This window comes from Papio anubis, chromosome 3 (genome assembly GCF_008728515.1).
Source record: "Papio anubis isolate 15944 chromosome 3, Panubis1.0, whole genome shotgun sequence".
Classification (NCBI taxonomy): domain Eukaryota; kingdom Metazoa; phylum Chordata; class Mammalia; order Primates; family Cercopithecidae; genus Papio; species Papio anubis.
This window is the reverse complement of record NC_044978.1, coordinates 148,607,243-148,623,672: the sequence shown is the minus strand read 5'-3', so window position 1 is coordinate 148,623,672 and position 16,430 is coordinate 148,607,243. Positions and strand designations below refer to the sequence as shown.

The window sequence follows — 16,430 nt, the reverse complement described above, 5'->3', positions numbered from 1 at the left end:
GGTTAGCAAAGTATGTCCTGCTCGCCAAATCCAGCTGCTTGGTTTTCTATGACCCATGAGTTAAGAATGGATTTTACATTTTTAAATCGTTGGAAAATTTTTTTTAACGAATATTTCATGACAATGTGAAAATGCATGAAATCCAAATTTCAGCATCCATACTCATTAGAACACAGCCATACTCATTTGTCTGCACGGTGTTTGTGACTGCTTTTGCACTGCAACGGATTGTTTTTTTTTTTTTTTTTTTTTTTTTCTTGAGACAGAGTCTCACCCTGTCGCCCAGGCTGGAGTGCAGTGATGAGATCTTGGTTCACTACACCCTCTGCCTGCCGGATTCAAGCGATTCTTCTGCCTCAGCCTCCTGAGTAGCTGGGACTACAGGTATGCGCCACCATGCCCGGTTAATTTTTGTATTTTTAGTAGAGACAGGGTTTTGCCATATTGGCCAGGCTGGTCTCGAACTCCTGACCTCGTGATCCACCCACCGTGGCCTCCCAAAGTGCTGGGATTACAGGCATGAGCCACTGTTCCTGGCCACTGCAACAGATTTGAAAGGTGGGACAGAGATGGAATGTCCTGCAATGCCTAAGATATTTAGTAAATGCGCCTTTAGTAGTTTGTCAACCCGGAATTAGAAGAGAGTAAGGATGCTGAAGACAAGGAAGCTGACTCATATTTCTCTGCATCCCTTCAGTGCCTAGTTCAGGGCCATGGAATGACTAGCTCATCTATGAATCTCTACTGGTTGAAAGACTGCTAAACACTTTGTGGTACCTACCTGCCACTTTGGAAATCTTGGTACATTCTACCTCCCCCTTAATGATTTCTCTAAGCTTCCTATCCAAGGACCCACACTCTGTTGAGTAAAGGAGAACTTCATTCTACATTTCATCTTTAGCAACAAGAACATGAGAAGAAGGCTGAATGTCTCTAGCTCAGCTTTAATGTTCAAAGAAATTACGAAGTAATGAAGCAAGCTCCCACTATAATGCTGTGGCACAATATGAATTATTATGCAATAGAAAAAGTGAGCAAAAAGAGACTGCCCAGCAGCACATTTCTTCAATATGTGCTGATCCAGAAAACCTTGGTTCTGTGGATGCTCCCGAGAAGTTAAAGGGTCAGAGAGCCCCAGCTGAAGTGCAGCCCAACCAGGAACACCTCGCAATAAGGAATGTTATTCTGAAAGCCAAGGAAATAACCAGACTCTCCTTATTCCCCCCTGCCCAACAAATCAAAACACCTCCAAACATGATCATCCTCAAAAACATCAGCTTGAAAGGCAGTAATATGGTATAGACGAAAAGAATTAGGCTTGCTGACAGAATATCCAGGTTAAAACCCCAATTTCTCCCCCACAGGTTTTCTGCCTTAGGACAACTCCAACTCTCTATAATGAGGGAAAGAGAGAAATAACGTTTACCTCTGAGGGCTGCTGAGAGGGTTAAATGATATGAGATCTGTAAATTACAACACACTACACACACTATGCGGGTACCATGCAAGGTGGTGATGAGTGAGAACATTTGATGCAGTGTGGAGCTGCAGGCCATACCAAGCGAGTTGGCATGCTCTTCACCTGTACAAGTATGTTTATTCATTCATTCATTCACTCGTATTTCTGCCACATCTCAGGAATGACTGAAGGTGGCTTAAACGTATTCACTTTTTTTGTAAACAAAAAATGATTCAAAGTGAATAAGAAAACAGGACGAAAGGAAAAGGTAGTAGGTGAGATAGAATGAAGCTAGGAATTAGGTAGAAACCACTGCTTTTAGACTTTAGATTTTCTGAACCAGTAACATTTCTCCAAACACTAGGAATTGACAAAGGGGCGCTATAATGTTCTTTTGTCAAGTAAAGAAAGACATTATAAAACAAGCACAAAGCAATGGATCCTGCCATTGGTTCTCACCATAATTTCATAAAAGAAATACTTATTTGTTAGTACCTATAAGGTAGGAAGAACATGATCTCAGAAGACAGAGAAATTCAGTTTGGTTTTATGAAATTACACATTGTTATTTATAGTTTGTCTTGCATAGATGACAAGTGGCACAAACTGGCAATGGCTTAGAAAGGGCATTTGTGAATCACTGACTTAGCACACAAAATGTCCTGAGTGCCTGCCAAGCAGTGAACCCCACACGGTCCGTGCGAGGCTGGAGGTATAATCAGTTGCACAAGGAAAGAAAACTTTGTCTTAGTGGAGTCCTAGGAGAAACTTTTTCCTGGATTCCCTTTAAAAGAACGTTGTATAAGGTATTAATAAACACCCTCAATGATATCTTTAGACTGAATAGGGCGTTTTTATAAATGCGTTCCCCCCATATGGACCAACGGAATAACATCAAAGTGAAACTCAATAAAAGAAAATTTTCTAGGTACACTCTAGGCAAATGGATCTTCACTTGGGTTGATCTGATAAAGAACTGATTTTAGGGGACCAGATTTTAGAGGACCAATTGGACTGGATATCTTTCATGCTGGTCTCCAAGATCATACTTTTCTCAACCAAACTTCTAACGAATGTTGACTGCTGATGAGTTATCAGTTGTTCCTGACTGTGAAGTCCTTCTATAGTATATCTGAAATTAGAGTCTATGTTGATGGTTAAACAAGGAGTCACATGCTTCAACATTTAGCTCACCTTGTAGGGAAGTACTGACATACCTCTTAGGACAGTTGAGAAATCTGATGAGCTCTCAACAAGAGGAAAACCTAGAAATTCTCATCTAATAGACAGTACTTCTATAGATAGTATTTCTAATCTAATAGAAAGCAAGAGGAAAACCTAGAAAATCTAATCTAATAGAAGTACTATTAAATTAGAATTTCTAGGTTTTCTTCTCTTTCTATATAAAGACATGCATTGAACTCACAAATGTTATATGTTACAAATTAGTTTTTTCATTCATTCATTCACTCAGCACATATTCATTGGATGCCCACTATGTGTTGGGCTCCATTCTGTGAGTTGAAGATACAGCAGCAAATAAAACAGTCAAAATTCTCTGCTCCCATGGAAGGGGGAGGGGGAAACAGATGACAAATGAGATATACAAGTAACCAATATAGTACATTAGAAGGTAAGTACTATGGAGAAATATAAAGCAGGAAAAGGGATAAGGGGTGTGTGTGTGTGTGTGTGTGTGTGTGTGTGTAGCTGTGGCTTCCATTTTCAAAAAGTTGGTCAGGAAGGCCTCATGGAGAAGGTGACATTTAAACAAAGTGAAGTAAATGAGGGGCCAGTATGAATCTCTGTGGGAAGAGTACACTTAGCAAAGGGAAGAGTAAATGCAAAGGCCCTGGGACAGGAGTGTGCCTGGCAGCTCTGCGTAACTGCAAGACCAGTGTGGCTGGAGCAGAGTGAGTCAAGGCTGGGAGCAGGGGATAAAGTACAGAGGTAGTGGTGTGGGGGTTGGGGGAGAAGATCCTATAGAACCCTCTAAACCATTATAAGGACTTTGACTTTTACTCTGGGGAATCTGGAAAGCCATGGGAGGATTCCAAGCCAAGCAGTGACATGGCCCAAATGATATTTTAGTAGATTCACGTGGCTGCTATGTTAAGAATAGACTGCAGGGTGGCGAGGGCTGAATCAGGGAAACCAGTTAGCAGCTCGTGCATTCTAGGTGAGATTACACATTAGGTACCACCAATGGCATTCGGGGTAAAATGAAGTGGGGTTGCTGCAGGGTAGAGAGCTTAGTCAGCTTACCCAGTCTGAGTAAAATCATCGAGATCCGTAACTAGCTCTGGCAATTTACAAAATTTCTCATTGACCTTAGACAAATTTAGATATCATAATTTTAAAATGATGTGCCATCTAGCATTTGCCAAACTTTGTACTTGGTGCCCAGACCCACGGAACCAGCTCGGGTGGAAAGTGAGAACCCCAAGTAGAGGCTGGACGTCGTCAGAGAGCTGCGTGGAGCAGTCGCTTGTGTAGAGCACTAACAAACAGGAGAGGCTGCTGGAAAAGGAAGTGGAACCAGTGCCCAGAGTTTTATCTGCTTTGTCCATAAAAGGAGATTAGATACTTCACAGAAGCCTCCTCTGGGGCTTAAGTATACAGTTCACCCATTCTCACACTGCATTTACTGTTGTCTCATGCATTGTAAGCGTGAGTTCTTCATGCAGTAAAATTTTTTTTTATTTCAATTGCTGAAATTCTAAAATCTATGTTGGCTATCTGCTCATTTTAATTTTTTGCATCATTATATTTTATTAATCTTATGCCTTTCGGAAAGCAATTCCAGGGATCTAGTATTGTAGACAAGTCTATGTAATATAGTCTCTGACTTTGATTTTCATTTTCTTGTCATGAAGAATATTTCCTATAGTTAATTGAGATATTTGGGAACTGGGCGCAGTGGCTCTCTTCTATAATCCCAGCACTTTGGGAGACCAATGTGGGTGGATTGCTTGAGTTTAGGAGTTTGACACCAGTCTAGGCAACACGGTGAAATCCTGTCTCTACAAAACATTAAAAATTAGCTGGGTGTGGTGGTGTGCGCCTGTAGTCCCAGCTACTCAGAACACTGAGGCAGGGGAGAGCTTGAGCCCAAGAGGTTGAGGCTGCAGTGAGGCATGAAGGCACCACTGCACTCCAGCCTGGGCAACAGAGCCAGACCCTGTCTCAGAAAACAAAACCAAAGGAAGGAAGGAAGGAAGGAAGGAAGGGGGGGGGAGGGAGGGAGGGAGGGAGGGAGGGAAGAAGAAAAGGAAAAGAAAAGAAAAGAAAAATGGAAAAGAAAAGAAAAAGGAAAGGAAAAGAAAAGAAAACAAGATATTTGGGCATAACTTAACAGGCTCTATGTTATTATCATTATTATTTAGAGACAGTTTCTCACTCCTACACCCAGATTGGAGTGCGGTGGTGTCATCACAGCTTGCTGCAGTCTTGACCTCCAGGGCTCAAACCATCCTCCCACTTCAGCCTCCTGGGTAGCTTGGACTACAGGTGTGCACCACCACGCCCAGCTAATTTTTTTTTTTTTTTTTTGGTATTTTTTTGTAGAGGTTTTGTGGTGTTGCCTAGGCTCATCTCCAACTCCTGGGCTCAAGTGATCAGCCCACCTCAACCTCCAAGAGTGCTGGGACTATAGGATGAGCCACCACCCCAGCCTTCACATATTCTTTCGATCTGTTATGCCTTGGATTGGCAGGGTTGGCAAATTTCCTGGCATTGGTGCTGCAAAGCTGCCTCCTCCCATGCTTGAGGCAGGTGCTGCTTCTCAATCTTGCACCGTTTCCCGCTGAGCATGGACTTTCCTTACAAGCCTTGTCCACTCAGGGCTCCAGAAAGTCACAATCAATGGGAACAAGCATACCCAGTGAACCACCTTACTGTCCTAGGGTTCTAGCCAGTATGTCTTATTTTTTGCCTTTATTGATGCCATTTTTCAGAAATGGACCCAGTAGTTAAGAACTCTTAACCTTATTATGCATATTTTGAAATTAAGTAAAAATATATAATAGCAATAATTAGTTTGGATTCCTAACTGACATGAACATTTAAATACCTAACTGACAGATTTAACGATGAATCATTTTGTTAAAGGTCTTTTTTCTACATCAACCGAAGATTTTAATTCTAGATGTACGCATGGTTCCCTTAACTCTTTAAAAGTAAAGTGGCCTCTGTTTTCTTTCAGCCTCGGAGCTTCTCATGTGATTTAATAGCATCGATGGTTCACAATTTTCTAGAGCTCTGCAGCCATCTTAAAGCTGATATTAATGTTCCTGGCTTTGGGCAATGAATAATTAATTATGTTGCAAATAGCTAAATTAGGAAAGAGCCTATGGGAGAAGCCCTAAAAGAATGATCCATGGCAGGATTTTGGGAAGAGCTGGAGGTGCAGAAGTTGTTCAGACAGGAAAAGTGCAGCAACCATGACTGTCGGTGCCTTCGCATCAGGGTTTTCACTCACTGAGCCAATGGGTCCGTAGCCGATGTCAGCTAAATGCCCCTGGTGGTGAAGAGCTCCACACTCCTTGTGCCCCTGGGGCATACTCCATCAGGAGAATCAGAAGTTGAAGCAGAATCATAGGAGCATTTGGCCCCATTCTCTACTTAATTTTGTTATTGGTGACTTAAAGAGGGACCAACAGAACACCTTCCTGGGCCTTGAGGGAGCTCTCTGTTGCCATCACCAAGGCCCCATTGGCCCACGCTTCTGCCGCGGTGTGTACCAGCTCTCCTGGGAGTCACATGGCCACATATCAAGGGGAAGGAGCTACTTCCCTCCTAGAGCAATGGCACCTGCAGGTAGGAGCTGAGTGGTGAGCTCTAACCTCTGCACTCTGCACTGGGCCAATACGGATCTCCCCCTCCACATTTGACAGTCTTCATCCTGCCATACCAGGTATCACCATCTGCTTCAAAGTCCCCTTTACTATTTTTTCTACAACTGCTAGAAAACCTAAGGCCAAATAGGTCGATAGTAAGCTGTCCCCTAATTTCTAAGATAATGCTGTATAGCTTTAAAAAAGAAGTTCAACAATCTTTATTGCATACTATAGAGGGAGTTCTGTGTCCCGGAAGTTGAAAGTATGGTAAAATCCCTCCTTATCATTCTTAGGGTGCTAGCTGTCCCGGGAGCTGGAAAGGTGATGCAGAAATTGCTGCTTCTTACAAGGCCATGACCTCTCCCTAACCCAGTTGAGGGTCAAGGCAAATGGTCATTTGCCACTAAGTTATAAATCTCTGAGGTGGAACTTGCTGGATGTCAATGCTTTGAGAGATATGAGGCCTGAGCCTGCATCTGGGCCCCACTCATTCACTTCCTACATCTGTATTCTGGTTAGGCACTCCGCTTGGCTGCCTGCTTGTACTTAAGCCCTCCTGTACTCTGGGACTAGGGGTACGGGTGAAGAGAGGGTAGAAGAGGTGAGTGAGTGAGGGAAAGAAAAGGTAGTGGAGTAGCAGGATGGGAGGGGGCTCTGGCCAGGATGTTGTGTAAGCAGAGCCCAGCAAATTATCTCTGTTCCCCTTGGCCTGACCCCTTTTCCCAGGAGCAGGGCCTGGCAAGCAGGGTTGTTAGGTAACAGTTTCAACCATCCTCTGGTGGGTTACATACAAAAAGCAGTTCAGAGTGTCAATGAAATGAATGATAGTGTACTTTTCTCGCTATCCTAGCACTCTGGAGGTAAATGTGTGCAGCAGTTAACTGCAGACAGGGAGAGAGAATTCTACAACAGAGTTGAAGGTTAGAAACATGAAACAATTGGGGTATGATCCAAGAGATAACAATATGGTTTAACTGGTTTACCTCGTCTTGTAACCTAAAGAATAATTTCCATAACCCAGTTAACATTCTACTCATTACAGTATTTATGACTGTATATTTCTTAAAAAAGAGTTGAGGCTATGCACACAAAAAACTATTCAATGACAAAGAATGAGCTGAGGGCTACACAGTGGCCAGAGAGCAAGTATATTATAAAAGGCTTTGGATCTTGGAGATTCCAGCACCCACTAACCCTGTAGGCACTAACCTCTTATTTTTCTCCTTAGTCAAATGGATTTAACAATCTTTGCCCTGCCGTTTTTGAGCAAATTAGCAACAATATATAAGGGCAATCTCTAGCACAATACCCCAAATCGCCTAACACCTCCATAAATAATAGCTACCACTATTGTGAGAGTTTTAAGTCAAGCTGTGAATAAAACTCTTGTGTCCACTTAAATATACCTGCCCTGGATGTAAGCATCCAGAGAATCAGGGAATGCTGTAAGACAGCCCTAATCTAAAAGCCTACAGGAGTCTCAGTGGGCTTCAAGGAACACATTGTTCTTGGTAGGAGAAGGAACCTTAGCCCTCTATTTGCCTCCTGGGCCATAGTAATATTGATAATAGCTGCTGCCTTTAGTTGAGGACCATGTACGTCTGTGTCACTGCACTAACCACTTTACTTACACTTTCCTGCTTTGTCCTCACAAAAATCTTGTAAGGTGTGTATTGGTCCCATTTAGCAGGTAAGAGAACGAAGACCAGAGGTCCAGCACCTTGCCTAAACCACACCTGCTGGGATTTAGACTCAAGTCCAACCGTAGAGCTCAAACTCTCAGCCACTTCCCTGAAGTCCACCTCCAGCTACATTAAGTAAAAAAATCCAGAAAGATGCCACCTGGGTGTCTGGAACTGCCTCCTCTGAGCACCCGGCTCTCCCCTCCCTGCGGACTCTTCTCTAGAGAGGATGTGATGCTTCTTACTTTTCTCAGATCCCTCTCCCCACCCTGCGAGTGACGTTGCGCCTATGTGCCTGGTGGGATAGGGATCTGGGAGCTTTGCCTGTTTCTTGCACACTGCCATCCCCTAGTCCTAGGGAGCGAGCTCTGTCCCCCTTTTCACATCTCCTCCGCGTTCTCCTCTCCTCCTTGCACTCTACAGCACCCCTGGGAATGTCCCCAAACCTGATCGGGGCATGCACACCGCGGTGTGCGTGTGTGTGTTCCTGCGCGTGTGCCGGGCGCGCGGGGCAGGAAAAAGCGCCTAATCCAGGCTCTGCGTCACTCCCGCAATTGGTTAGAAATGGAGTTTCCTGGTGTTTTAATCCCGGGAAGGCACTTCGCCTTCGCTGTTTCCCAGAGTCCCTGATTTTCCTGCCTTGCATGCCTGCCCCCCATAGGGCATCCGTGCCTCAATTCATCCCCTGCCATCATCCAAGGAAGGGGTGAGGGGTAAGGCGGGGGAGAACCAGGTGGCTTGGTCGTCCCCCGGCCTCCGCCTCCCATGTTGTGTGCAGTTTCCACCACGTCCGTTTCGGAGGGAGAAGGGGAGGGTGCAGATGAGGCGAGGCTCCTTCAGGAGCGCGGAGAGCCGGCAGGCAGTGCCACCTGCTGAGAGCCACTCAGGCCGAGCGAGCGGCGGGCAGTGCCACCTGCTATAAATAGGCCGCCAAGGACAGGGTGTGCGACTGCACATCCCGCCACGAGGGCCTGCATCACGCGCGGGGCCCCGCGCCCCCGTCGCCCCAGGGAAACGCTGTGCCCAGATCCTGCGCAGGGGGCTGGATGGGGCGGCAGCCCGAGTACCTCCCCCCATTTCCCCTACAGACACTGGCTGAGGATGGCCCGCGGGCTTGGGGGCGGGGGGTGGCAAAGAGGGGAGGGAGGCCGCGGCGGACCCGCAGTGCAGCAGCTGTTGCTCGCGTGTGACTCGCCGGTCCGGGCCGTGGTGCCCGGGCACAGTCGCACGGCGCAGTGGGGAGGAGGAGGACACCGAGTCCCCCTCGTAGCTCCCCGGGGACCGAGTGGGGAGATCCCGGCTCCTGTCCTCTCCTCGCCTCCCGCGCGCTCGCCCAGGCTGGGAGGAGGAAACGAGAGCCGCGCGCAGACACCTCCTCCTCCTCTCCTCCTCTTCCTCCTCCTCCTCCTCCTCTTCGGCTGCTGCTCCTGGTGCCGCCACAGTCCGCCGGTGCCTGTTGCTGCCGCCGCCGCGGGACCCGCTGTGTCCTCAGCCGGGTGGAGAAGAGAGGGGCGCAGAGCCGACGGGAGCCCCTTCCCCGGCCCCCAGCGGCGGGAAGAGCGCAGCCAGCCCGGCACGATGGACGCCCCGCCCGCCCAAGCCGTCCCCAGGACGCCCCCAAGCACCTGCGCGTCCCGGCCTGGCCCCGGGCTCTGAGCGCGCCGCGGCTCAGGTAAGCGCCTTCCGGGGCTTCGACCTGGCCACCCCGCTGGCTTCTCTTGGGGCATCGCGGCCGCCCCCGCCCCCAGCACGCCCCTGCCCCGCCTGGCCGCGGAGGGAAAGGCATCTGGCCGCCCACGGACGCTCCTGCTGGCCTCGCCAGCGGGGTCTCTCGGGGGAGGAAGTTCATTGCCATCTCGTTGTCCCCCAAACTCCCCCCCGCCCTTGGGCGAAAGCGAAACCTTGATGTTGCTAGCGACCCGAGAGCTCCGCCGGCTTCTCCCCCCACCCCCACCCGCTCACTGGTCCGCGCATCTCTCCCCTCCCCCCTCCCGCCAAATATCTCGAGGGCTAGTGTGTTTGCAAGGCGACCACATTGGGAAGAGTGTGGTCAGAGTGACCCCAAGCCACCCTTTAAAAGTTCAGGGTACTTTGCAGTTGTAACTTTGGCAGCTCCGCCAGTGCGCGCAACATTTCTTTCTATGGGCACATCCTGTACCAGTCATTTTGAAACCCTTCTGAATTGTTTCTAGCCGCTTCCTGACGGCTCTGTGATTATGAGACCCCCTCAAACTTCACCAGGCATTAGGTTTTGTTTTTGTTTTTTTTTTCAAAGAGGTATCATTTTGTTTGAAATCCACCTAGATGTGACTTTTCCTGTTTTGATTTTACTTAACATAGCTTATTCTCTGGAAGTTACTTTAAAACTAAATTGAAAGTGATGGTTGTTCCTTCCACCAAACAGTTTAATTTTCAGGGTGCCCCATATTAATGGATATGTTTTCACTTCATAGATTTCTCATTGTTTCCTTTATGATGGGATGATTTCATTTATTAATAAAACCAGACTTTGAAAGAGCATTTAAAAATGACCTGGTTTAAATAGGTCACACCCAAGAAACTCAGCTCTCTGTACAAGTTCAAACTTCTGAACTTTTTGCACTGGACCTAAGCTGAATGCAGAGGCCCTGGTCCAAAACCCTTGGTTAGGAGGGCAGAAATTTCTTCTCTAGATGTGAACTGGGATTGGTAGGAGTTGGAGAATGGCCACCTCTGGTTTTTGTTGTGTTTTGGAAGTCAGCTGTATGTGGGAGGGATTGGGGTGGAAGAATGAAAGGAGAGCTGCTCCCAGAGACTGAGAATCCACCTTGCAGAACGACTTTTTACATTTCTGACTCTTCGTGTTCTGTCACTCCCGTGGGTTAGGAATACCTGAACAGGTGAGTTCGGCACCTTTTTCTAGAGTTGAGATGGCTTCTCTTGGTCGGGAAAGAAGTGTGCGTCATCATCGACTTCCTAGGAGCTGTCTTAAGGAATAAGGACATGGCATGAAAGAGTTTACATAGTAAAGGTTTAACTGCTTTTGTAAACAGGTGTTTTACAACGATTTGAAATTGGATGCTATCATAGTCTCACAGTCTGCCTGTTTCCTGTTATTTTTTTCTGGCATGTTATAGAAAAATAAGACCCCAACAAGTGCTTTCTCTCCAGATTTATCTATAAGTAACCATTGACATAACATGTTGCTACTGGATAGTAGCCACAGCTGTGAGTTAAAAGGTATCATATAAAATGTTTAGGCCAGGAGCAGTGTCTTACACTTGTAATCCCCACACTTTGGGAGGCTGAGGCAGGAGGATCGTTTGAGCCCAAGAGTTGAAGAAAGATATTGAGACCCCATCTCTACAAAAATTTTTTACATGAGCTAGGGGTGGTGGCACCCACCTGTAGTCTCAGCTACTTGGGAGGCTGAGCCAGGAGGATCACTTGAGCCCAGGAGTTCGAGGCTGTAGTGAGCTATGACTGTGCCACCTCAGTGGAGCCTAGGTGACAAAGTGAGATCCCATTTCTTAAAAAAGAAGAGTTTAGGGGATATTGTCTGAAGTGAACACAAGTAGAGTATTCTAACAATATTGAGTGTAAGGAAACATGGAAGGGACTAAGTGGTTCAAAGCAGGAAATAAAATCATCAGGTGATAATTAAAATCATTTCTTTGATGTGGATTTGTCCAGTCATTTGCAAACCAGGAGAATGGGAAAAAAAAATCACTGGTGTAGTTATAAATTATTACATTATGTTTTCAAAGGAAAATGTTGCAAACGCGTCTCCTTGTCATAGTCTATTGTTATCTACCCCACTGAGAGTGCTGGGGCTTCCCCTTTTCACCATGACAGCATTTCTGGTTGGGTGGCAGTCATGCAGTGTTGACCTGGTGTCCCGTAAGGCATAGTTTGTCAAAACACTAGTGGGTATTAGGAGGAAACGTGCAACTCTGAAGCAATAGAGCTTGCCCCTTCTTCCTCATTATCCAGCTGATAATAATCCCTGTCCCCCACTTCCCTAGAAGGCAGCTCTGACAAGGAAGTCTGCAATCACAATGAGATGTACCCCTGTGCAGAGCCAGATGTGGGTGGGTGGCTCCTTTGTGGTCCAGATCTTCTAGGATCTTCTAGGATGTACCATGGCAAGCAGTGGGGAGCCTGAACCAAGCAGCATGGCTGTTACCTCTTCTGTGTTCACAGCAGCATCTTCAGTTGTCTTGGTGCCTGGAGTAGGTACCACAGCTGCCTGCTTTGTTGGCCACCAGCTTTCTGGCAGAGTAGGTGGTAGGGAGGAGAGCAAGGGGCTCAAGAGGATTGTGTCTTTGAGCATGCTTTTAATTTGATCTGACAGAATGGCAGCTCCCGGAAGCCCTTCCTACTCTCTCCACAGCAGTTCTCTGTAGGTCCCCAGTTTTCACTCTTCTCAGATGCCCAGAGAACTGAAAATGTATCACAGCCCATTTGGGGACCTCGTGTGTATGTGTGAGTGCCTCAGGATCATTTGTTTTGCCCTTTTCTGGTCTACTGTGCTGGCCTTCTCAAGTTTAATGATCATGTTAGTTTCCATGTTTTATATATTTCTCAGCAGGTTTCATCTCCTGGTCATTAAACTTGAGAAATAAAATCTGCTCATTAAAATGACTGAGTCCATGGCCAGGCATGGTGGCTCATGCATATAATCCCAGCACTTTGGGAGTCCAAAGCAGGTGGATCACTTGAGGTCAGGAGTTTGAGACCAGCCTGGCCAACATGGCAAAACTGTCTCTACAAAAATATAGCTGTCTCTACAAAAACTAGCCTGGCATGGTGGCATGTGCCTGTGGTCCCAGCTATTTGGGAGGCTGAAGCAGGAGAATGGCTTGAAGCTGGGAGGCGGAGGTTGCTGTGAAACGTGATCGTGCCACTGAGTCCAGCAGCCGAGTAGTGTTGGGGTTTGTATCCCTGTAGTGATGATGAAGGATTTAGGTTTTCAGTGAGAACCGTTACTTTACAATTTCCTTCACTGACTTTTCTTCCTTTCCAACCCCATATTCCAATAAAAAAGATCTTTAAACCAGATTCTTCACGAAAGACATGAAGGTTTTCATCTTCAAGATTTTTTTACTTTTTTTTTTTTTTTGAAATGGAGTCTTGCTCTGTCGCTCAGGCTGGAGTGCAGTGGCGTGATCTCGGCTCACTGCAAGCTTCGCCTCCCAGATTCAAGTGATTCTCTGCCTCAGCCTCCCGAGTAGCTGGGACTACAGGCGTACAGGCATGCTCTACCACGGCTGGCTAATTTTTGTATTTTTAGAAGAGGCAGGGTTTCACCATCTTGGCCAGACTGGTCTTGAACTCCCGACCTCGTGATCCACCACCTTGGCCTCCCAAAGTGCTGGGATTACAGATGTGAGCCATGGCGCTCAGCAGGTTTTTGACATTTCTAAGCCAAAAGTTCCATTTGATGAGGTCTTAGATGCAGGGGCAATGTGTCCCTTTTCAGATTTCAGATGTTTAGAAAAAGATTTGTCATATTTGGGCCAACTGAAAAACTCTTGATATGAGGGTTTCTATGAAACTGTGCAGAATGTAGGAAATACATTTTAGCACCAACAAAGAGGCATTTAATGTTGAGTGTGCCTGTCTCCTTTGAGATGAGCAACAACTATTTTTCTCTTATTAAAAGACAATGCATTTGTTTAACAGCACATTTTATATAATCAGCAAATCTAAACTTCTGAATTAGGTAAGCCCTATGGGTTCGTTGTCAGAATTAGTGAATTTATATAAGCAAAGTGCTTAGAAAACAGTGCCTGGTACACAGTGAGCACTCAATATTATTTATTGCTATTATTGTGTTTGTTTATTTTATACCTTTAGAGTATAATTTGATGTTAGGTTTAGATTGCTGAGGCCAAGCAAAATTTAGATAGAACAACCTAGCTAATCCACTAGAAAGATATTTGAGGGTTATTCCCATCTAAAGATCTATGGGATCTTTGAATATCATCTATGGGAAACAACAGAATTACGTAGATAAGACAGATATGAATTCAAATCCCGCCTTCACAATTTATTAGTGAGGGAATCCTTTGGTAAAATGAGGATGACAAAACCTACTTCTCAGCGTTGTGAACGTACAGAAGATCATGAATGTAAAATGTCCATGAAGTGGTAGGTGGTCAACAGATATTACTCTAGCAAAGAGGTTAAGAGCAAGAAAACTCTGGAGCCAAAGGGCCTGGGTTCAAATCCCAACTCTGCCACTTCTTATAGTATGGCCTTGGACAGGTGACCTCACTTCTCTGTGCCACTATTCAATGATAATATTCCTTATTGTCCAACGTTTTGTAAGTTAAATCAGTTAATAAACACACGATGACAATGTGTTGATAACTATTCTTTTTACTTTTAGCAGAATAACTTAAAGGAACCCTACAGGTGGGAGGGTTATACATAATCTCTGAGGGCCAGCTAGGACCCTCCCCCATTTCCCACCCTTTTTCCTGTGCAATGAAGAGAATATAAGAAGTGACAGTGCCATTCTAAAAGACTAGCCTCGAGTTGGTTCTAATTTTTATGACTCGTGCCTGTAATCCCAGCACTTTGGGAGGCCGAGGCTGGCAGATCACTTGAGGTCAGGAGTTGGAGATCAGCCTGGCCAACATGACGAAACTCCTCTACCAAAAATACAAAAATTAGCCGGGCGTGGTAGCACACACCTGTAATCCCAGCTACTAGGGAGGCTGAGGCAGGAGAATTGTTTGAACCCGGAGGGGCAGAGGATGTAGTGAGCTGAGATCACGCCACTGCACTACAGCCTGGGTGACAGAGTGAGATTCTGTCTCAAATAGTAACAATAATTTACATGAGAAAGAAGTCATTCAAAAGCATCATTACTTTACACGTCAAATTAGAGAGGCACACCCCAGTACTAAACATCCTTGATGATGAAAACATTTAGAACCACCGGTTTCAGGAGCTCCATGCGATGGTGAAACAGCCTCTGCTCCAAGGGTTGTTGGTCCCTGTGGGATTCCTGGGTGAGGAACACGCTGCTCCCGCTGGGGTGGAATCCTGTGGAGGAAGTGGATGAAGAGTGTAGCCAGGCCAGTGAGCCTACTGCATGGGATTAGAGCACTTCAGGTTGCAGTATAATTCTGTTCAGGTGCCTGCCCACTCCATCTGGCATAAAGAACAGAGAAGTTAAACCACTGATTCACAGAGCAATGTGAGTAGCCGCCTGGGGACTTTCTGTCCATTCTGGTGTCCCCAACAGCTAATCAATATTGGCCGGTTCCTAATCTGGCCTAAAGCTAGAGGCCACTAACACCCCTCCATTCATCCTTTCTTCTCTCCCTCCCCGCTGCCACCAGCATTCTGAGAAGGTGAGGGCTGAAACTGCACAGGCTGGTGTATTGTTAGTTACTGGAAAGTCCCCATCCTGCTCTCTGTGGTTTGCTGTGAAGGAGTGGAGCGGGGGTAGGAAGAAAGGGGGTTCCCAATAAGCAGCTTACTAATACCTACCCTTGCTTCTCTCACTTCCTGATCAATAATTCCCATCATTTCTTCATGTACCTCCCCCACATTTTTGTTCTTGAAGGGAAAATGGGAGCAGCTTTCTATCCCCACACAATGTTGGGGACATTTGGTATTATACATTATGAAAATAAGATTTGCCAGATTTGAGAGATGGAAAAAAACTTGGGGATGATCTTGTTCCATTCTCTTATGAGAATAAACAAGATTTGGAGAAGCTGAGTAACTTGCTTTTTCAACTTTACACTTGAAAGTGTTTCCATGAGGAAGTTGGGGTTCTCTGCAGCACTTGGATGGGAGTCAGGGACTTGGATTGTCCCCATTCTGTCACTAAATTTGGACAAGCCACTTAACTTTTCCAGAATCCAGTTGCCTCATTTCAAATATTAGGGAAATTTCTAAATGGCTTAAAAAGGACCTTGTTAACTTTAAAATTTTATGATTCTAAGTGTATGCTGCCAGAGGTATGTAGCATAGCAGGACACATTAACAAGATTATTGAAACTGTTCTAATAAAGGACATCTTTGTGTCTTGGGTAGCTACTATGTTTAAAGACTGTGCTAGGTAGGAGTTGTGCAGAATACAAAGGTTCTCTGTAGAGGGATAGGGCATGTATACAGACAACCCTACTAACAAGAACATCACTAGAAGCTCATTGGAATCACAGTATTTCTTGCTGAGGGTATGAAACATAAGAGTTCTCCTTGGAATAGGAGGTTCTATTTGGGGCTTAAAGAAAGGTCAAAGGTTGAGTGCAAATAATGTGGATTGAGATGGCTTTAAAAAATAATCGAATGGTTTGTTAATATTAAACTGGTGCAGAAGTAATTACAGTTTTTGCCATTCCTTTTAATGGCAAAAATTACTTTTTGCACCAAAAGTTACTTTTGCACCAAATCCCTAATATTATTTACATAGTTTATCTCTGTTATGGAACTTTTTATTGACAAGTA

General features: G+C 45.6%; 1 protein-coding gene across 7 annotated transcripts in view; it reads left to right on the top strand.

Moving 5' to 3' along the window:
- Window positions 1–9,389: 9,389 nt before the first annotated feature.
- Window positions 9,390–16,430, top strand: part of TBC1D1 (TBC1 domain family member 1) — a 244,012-nt gene continuing 236,971 nt past the window's right edge. For 6 of the 7 annotated variants that reach the window (XM_021938348.2, XM_009206660.4, XM_009206657.4 and 3 more), the window contains exon 1: window positions 9,538–9,651. The gene's annotated coding sequence lies outside the window, so the exon portion shown is untranslated. Of the gene's footprint in view, window positions 9,652–16,430 lie in introns of all 7 variants that reach the window. The other variant, XM_017958631.2, reaches the window with a different exon arrangement.